This window comes from Tiliqua scincoides, chromosome 13 (genome assembly GCF_035046505.1).
Source record: "Tiliqua scincoides isolate rTilSci1 chromosome 13, rTilSci1.hap2, whole genome shotgun sequence".
Classification (NCBI taxonomy): domain Eukaryota; kingdom Metazoa; phylum Chordata; class Lepidosauria; order Squamata; family Scincidae; genus Tiliqua; species Tiliqua scincoides.
Window position 1 is genome coordinate 5,774,203 of NC_089833.1, and position 6,546 is coordinate 5,780,748.

General features: G+C 48.1%; 1 pseudogene; it reads right to left on the reverse strand.

The window, feature by feature from the left end:
• Positions 1-326: 326 nt before the first annotated feature.
• Positions 327-449, reverse strand: LOC136633941 (5S ribosomal RNA; annotated as a pseudogene).
• Positions 450-6,546: the final 6,097 nt, after the last annotated feature.

The following is a 6,546-nucleotide window of genomic DNA, read 5'->3' on the forward strand; positions in this document are numbered from 1 at the left end:
TACATAAGCAAAAGCACAGTGATTATAGCCGTGGTTTAGTGAGTGGAGGGCTGACTGTTGCAAAGCAAATCAAGTTCGTGGACAACACTGTGTAATGGGGTGCATGGGCTATGTGTCGTGTGTGTGTGAGATCAGGGGCATTACAACCATATCCTTAATTTTCATCTGTGAAATGGTGGTGAGAATGAGTCAATATTATACAGGCCAGTGGTTCCCAACTTTAGGTCGGGACCCACTGGTGGATTGCGACCTGATTTTTGGTAGGTCCCAGAGCAGCCAAGCAGAAGAATGGTTGGCAACCTTCAGTCTCGAAAGACTATGGTATAAGCCTACAGCGCCCGGTATTCCCAGGCGGTCTCCCATCCAAGTACTAACCAGGCCTGAACCTGCTTAGCTTCCGAGATCAAACGAGATCGGGAGATAGTGTTCAGTATAGGGAGATGGTTGGCAACCTTCAGTCTCGAAAGACTGTGGTATAATCCTACAGCACCTGGTATTCCCAGGCGGTCTCCCATCCAAGTACTAACCAGGCCTGACCCTGCTTAGCTTCTGAGATCATGGTAGAAGCCTACAGCACCCAGTATTCCCAGGCGGTCTCCCATCCAAGTACTAACCAGGCCTGACCCTGCTTAGCTTCTGAGATCATGGTAGAAGCCTACAGCACCCAGTATTCCCAGGCGGTCTCCCATCCAAGTACTAACCAGGCCTGGCCCTGCTTAGCTTCTGAGATCATGGTAGAAGCCTACAGCACCCAGTATTCCCAGGTGGTCTCCCATCCAAGTACTAACCAGGCCTGACCCGGCTTAGCTTCCAATGAAAATACATGTCATGGAAGGATCAGATAACTAATTGCCACAAGCCCTGAGGCTTTTCAAGAATCAGATAGCTGCTTTTGCTGCCCTGCAAACAGCTCCTGCAGTTTACAAGCATGTTTAAAGATAGGGAGATAAATGTTTGAGCATCATTCTAGTTATTAGTATGTGTAAATAAATAAAAATATTATTTCTTTCTAGATTTTTTTTTTAAGTCTCATATACCTAGGTGGGTCCCAAAAGTGTGTTATTTTCCAAAGTGGGTCCTGATGCTAAAAAGTTTGGGAACCATTGATTTACACTTTAGTAGCAGCTGCTGTAATCTGGAAATCTCAGCCTTTCTCGCTCTTTCAGCAATAATATAATACTAAGGTAGCTTTTTAAAGTGGGTCGCCCAGTGTGAAATTAGTCTGTGGAACTCCTTGCCACAGGATGTGGTGATGGCATCTCACCTTGATGCCTTGAAAAGGGGATTGGACAGATCTCTGGAGGAAAAGTCCATCACGGGTTACAAACCATGATGGGTTTGTGCAGCCTCAAGCGCAATCCTAACCCCTTATGTCAGTGCTGGAAAAGCACTGACATAAGGGCAATGCAGCTCCGAGGTAAGGGAACAAACATTCCCTTACTTCGAGGAGGCCTCTGTGAGTGACACCCAACTGCAGGATGCAACACATGTCCCATTGGCACCGCTATGCCAGTGCTGGAAAGCACTGACAATAAGGGGTTAGGATTGCGCCCCTCCTGATTTTGGAGCTAGGCTATCTTAGAGTGCCAGATGTAGCATCAGGATGTAGGTCTTTTGTTGCATTGTGGGCTGCCGGAGGCATTTGGTGGGCCACTATGAGATACAGGAAACTAGACTAGACGGGCCTTTGGCCTGATGCAGCAGGGCTTTTCTTATTTAGCAGGGGGAGAGCAACTGCCCCCCTTCACCCCAGCTTGGCATCTTTTCCAGTGTCTGTTCGCTTTCTCTTTTTCATCCTTTTTGGATTGTATGCCCTTTGGGGCAGGGAACCATTTGTTGATTTATTTTGCTATGCAACCTGCTTTATCCAGTTATGGAAAAGGCTTCAGGAGTCAACCTCGAGGCCAAATCTGGAGCCGGAGTCCCTGAGGCAGTTCATGGCTGAACACAGTCACGTTCTGGCAACTCCTGCGACGCCGCTGGAACCATCCGTATTGGCCTCTGCCTTTCCATTGGACCATTCCAGCGACGTGGAGATGGGGGATTTGCTGCATGGGTAACAGCCTATCCTCCATACCTACTTTACCCAGGCTTCATGCACTGGAGAGGACACTCTGTTCTAGAACCACCATTCAGAGCGTGACACCATAGTCTTCCGAGACTGAAGGATGCCAACATATAACCTGCTTTGTGAGAGGCAGGGAGAGGGAGGCGGCAGTTATGCTGGATCCCAACCCCTGTTCCCGTGGAGAACTGAGTGGCTTGAAGCCTCTCTGCTCTCCTTGGACTTGTGCCATCTCCAGAGGTGGCGCAAGCAAGGAGACCGATTGGGGCCAGCAGCCCTTACCCAGGGGTAAGGGGAAACGTTTCCTCTTGCCTCTCTGGCTAAGCCACTTCTGGCCACAATCCTGGCTTGCGCTCTGTGTGCCTATTCACCATTTTCACTCACGACCCTGTTCCCTGACAGAGTCAGCAACTCTAACTGGAGCACATTCCCGGTAATATTTCCCCCCCCCCCAACATGCTGTAATGGTGGATGTTCCTGGAGGCCCCGTTAAAACCTCCAGAATGGCTTTTCTTTGCCACCTGAAGATGGATGCCGATTCCTGGAAACTCCAGGCCAAACTCGTTTCTGACATCGCTTCTAACAAAAGCTGAACCTCGTCATTTCACAGTCCTGGACTGTGGCTAATTGTCGGTTCTGTATCAAAAAAACAAAAAGGCCTCTCGATTTGCTCTCCGCCGCTCTCCCACACGGCACCGAATGTTTTGGGATAAAAATGGGTGGAAATGGAGCGCTTCTTAAGAACAGGCTGAGGGTTATCATTTTTGCTTCTTCACCTCAGGCTGGCCCTTGAGGGACCTGTTTCGTTTCTGGCGGAGGCTTCTAAATTAGCTGGCTTCGTTTTCTCCCCTCGGGGTGAGGCTTGTACATGTGGTTTCCTCAGGCATGCAACTGAGAAGCAGGCCTTGAGCCTCTTTCTTCATGACGCCGGGTCAGAGCCGAGAAGCCCACCTTCTTCTCCACATTGTGGTCTGCAAGGGGGCTTAAATGTACCTCAGGCCGAGACCTCTAAATTTGCCCACAGCCCCGGTCCTGTAAGGGGGAATTTTTTTTGTTTTAGCATGGGAGAGAGTGAATTAATGGCACCTTCAGGCATCTCGATTTTGTCATTTGATTGTTGAAACCAAAAACGTCTCTTATGGACAGCGGATTAAACTTCATTGGGCATCTCACGGTACAGTGACATGAACCTTTTTCATCTCATGGCACACTGACAAGGCCCTAAAGTTTTCAGGGCATGCCACTGGTTTTTAAACAATTGTCAAGGCACACTGTTCTACCAGTAGGGAGCTCACATCGCCCAATGGCCGTATTAATAAATGACACTCCCAAAATTCCGGTGGCACATCTGTGCACTATTCACGGCACACACATTGTTGGCGACTGACAAGGCACTAAAATTTTCAGGGCACACCACTGGTTTTTAAACAATTGACAAGGCCCACTGTTCTACCAGTGGGGGGCTCACATCGCACAAATAAATGACCTCCCAAATTCCTGTGGCGCACTGGTGGAGCATTCGTGGCAAACCAATGTGCTGTAGCACGTTACTGGCTTGGAGAATGTGGACTGACTGCATTGAGGTGAAAGACTTAACTACCCTGGCCCCCGGCTGAGGAGACTTTCTGTCCAAGATACACACCTTGCGTATTAATGGCTATCCTTAGACTTTTCAACAGAAACGTTCAAAAAGCAGGCTATGTAGCAAAAGAATGCAAAATGGGGCCCTGGAATTTGCCTGGGGATGTCACATGCCGGTGCTGTTGGGAGGGAAAAAGTGCGCAAAGGTTGCAACATTCCTGTCAATTACTTTCATCGCACAGTTGGGGGTTTGATGTTGTTTTGAATGAAACGTGTCTCGGCCAGCATTTGTCAACATTTGTCCCCTGCTGTGGCACTTTGCATGGTTCACCTATTGGAAGTACCACTGGAAATAACTGGTGATTATGTCATCGCCAGTTACTTCCTGATTGGGAGGCCAGTCCCAATGTGACAAACATCAGTAAGAGGTTCAGGGCAAACAGGAGGTTTTTTCCGAGTGCGCAAAAAGTGCATTCTGGAGCTTTGCCCACCAAGTTGAACTTACTGCTCCTGCTAGTTGCATCGTATTGCTAGTCTTGTTGCGGGGTGGTGGGGGTCTTCGGGTCCTGCAAGTACCACCAGACACCACCTCAAGTACACCATCAGTGGTACAAGTACCAAACACTGGTCTAGGCTGATTGAAAACAGGTTCCGAGTGTCTTTCCCGAAATGTGTCCGAAACCCCCTTTTTGAACTGGATAGATTGAAAAGGTTGGTGGAGCTGAGCCAGAGATGAGTCCAAACACTTTAATGGCTTGACTCCCTGGGTCTGCGCAGTGAGGGGTTCATTGGACTGATGTTCCGTGCAACAGGCAACAGGCTCAGCCTCAGCTGTCTGAAAAGCTTTGCCCTTCTTGACTGGCCGGCCTCCACACTTCGGATCTGAGGTGCAGGTTAAGGTCACGTTCTGGGGCATACAACGGGGACAGAAAGCAGGCAACAGCCCTTGAGTGGAGCTGAGCTGGGTATCAAGCAGGAAAGGGTAGAAGAGAATGACACTGGAAGGACCGAGAATAGCGTAGAAGGACACGGGAAGATGGAGAGAAGTAGGAGAACGAAACAGCACTATGGAGCAGAAATCAACAGAGGAGAGAAGTGGGGACTGAACATGGAAAGGGAGGGGAAAGGACCTCTGAAAGGAAGAGGAGGGAGCACATGAGAATGTGCCATCCACTGTTGGTAAGACCCAAGCAAGACTGTGGGACGTGGGGCAGCGTGTTCAAAGCTCTGGAGCAATTTTCAACCTTTTTCATCTCACAACGCATTGAAAAGGCACTAAAATTTTTAGGGCACACCATTGTTTTTTGTTGTTGTTTTTTTACAATTGACAAGGCACACTGTGCTGCTGGTGGGGTGGGGGGGCTAACACTCCCCAATGGCCCTACTAATAAATGACCCTCCCCCCCAAAAAATTCTTATGGACCAAATCGTGTGCTGCGGCACACTGATTAAATCCCTGGCGTAGAGAATGCAATTTCCAAGTTCTGGAGGCCAAACAGAAATCTGTTGGTCGATATGATAGATGTCATTGTGGGCAATCGGGCGCATGAATGCGGTGCCCATGTGTGCACATTCATGTGGCTAGAACGGCATGATGGTTTATCGAAGGAGAGTCGCTTAATGGCACCTTTGAAGTGAAATAAGTTTGAAGTCACCAGTAAGAAATCTTTGCAGAGCTCACTGCTCTTAATTAAATATTAGCTGTAATTAGCACTAAGAGCGAATGCGACGAATATTAATTTGAAGCTTGTGGAACGGCTGTCACTGTTAATGAGAACCAGTGGGGGTCTCCATAACATCTGTTTTTGGAGCTCAAGGTAGCATAAAAATCATTAAAACAAATTGCACCTGAACTTTAGTCCCCTCATCTTATTCTTTAGCATTTTTTAAAAAAATCTGCTGACTTCCATGCAATTTCTAAGAACTGGTATTTTCCATGCCCTCTTTGTAGGGTCAGTGTGGTTGCCGCTGCCACCCAGAATGGCACAGTGTTATAAAGCATTGTTGGGGTGTGTTCATTTTCCTTATCATCTTATTTTTCCTTGACCGTGATGAACAGCCTTCTAGCTTCTTGGCTTTAGAACAGGGGTGCTCAAACTTTCAACTTTAGGGATGCTGGACCGTTAACAAGTGTATAGAAGAGAGAATTTCAGCAGGTGCAGCTTGTCATCTGTGGGATGAGAAGTTGCACCTGCTGCAATTCTCTCTTCTGTACACTTGTTAAAGGTCCAGCATCCCTAAAGTTGAAAGTCTGAGCACCCCTGCTTTAGAAGAATCCTAGAATGTTAGCATTGGGAGGGACTTTGGAGGTCATCTAGTGGTAATGGCCTGACTCTTCCAGTGCCAGACAGGAAATCTTTGCATTTAAGACATTCTTCTTCCTGTCTGGTCTAAATCTAATTCCTGATAGTTTCAACTCATTGATTCTAGTCCTGCCTAGGTTCTAGTCTAGTTCTAATTAATTGTATGGTATCTGGTTCTAGTGGTGGTGTGATGAGGTCATCGTCTGCACTGCTGAATTGCTTCCATGGCAGACATTTCCAGCCATTCAAAGGCCGGTGAAGGCACAGGCCTCCGCTTGGCTGCGGCTCAAGTAGCGCAGCCGTCCCCCCCCCTTGGCATCACTCAGGACTGACCCCTTGCCCCCAGCTTGCTAAGTTGCTGGGTAGGGTCATATGATGTTAAACCCTAGAAGTGGTTTTAAACTCTCGACTGAATTCGGAGACTAGGTAGTTATGGTTTCACCCAGGCAGTAGTTTTTCAGTGGTCCTTTTGCCTTTCCGTTTTCCCCTCTCGGTTGCCTGGCACCACTGGAGGGAGGTCTTTGCCACAGCAGGAATGACTTTGCAGTGCATTATTTTCCCACCAGAAATGGTATGATATCTAGTTCCAGGCTAGGG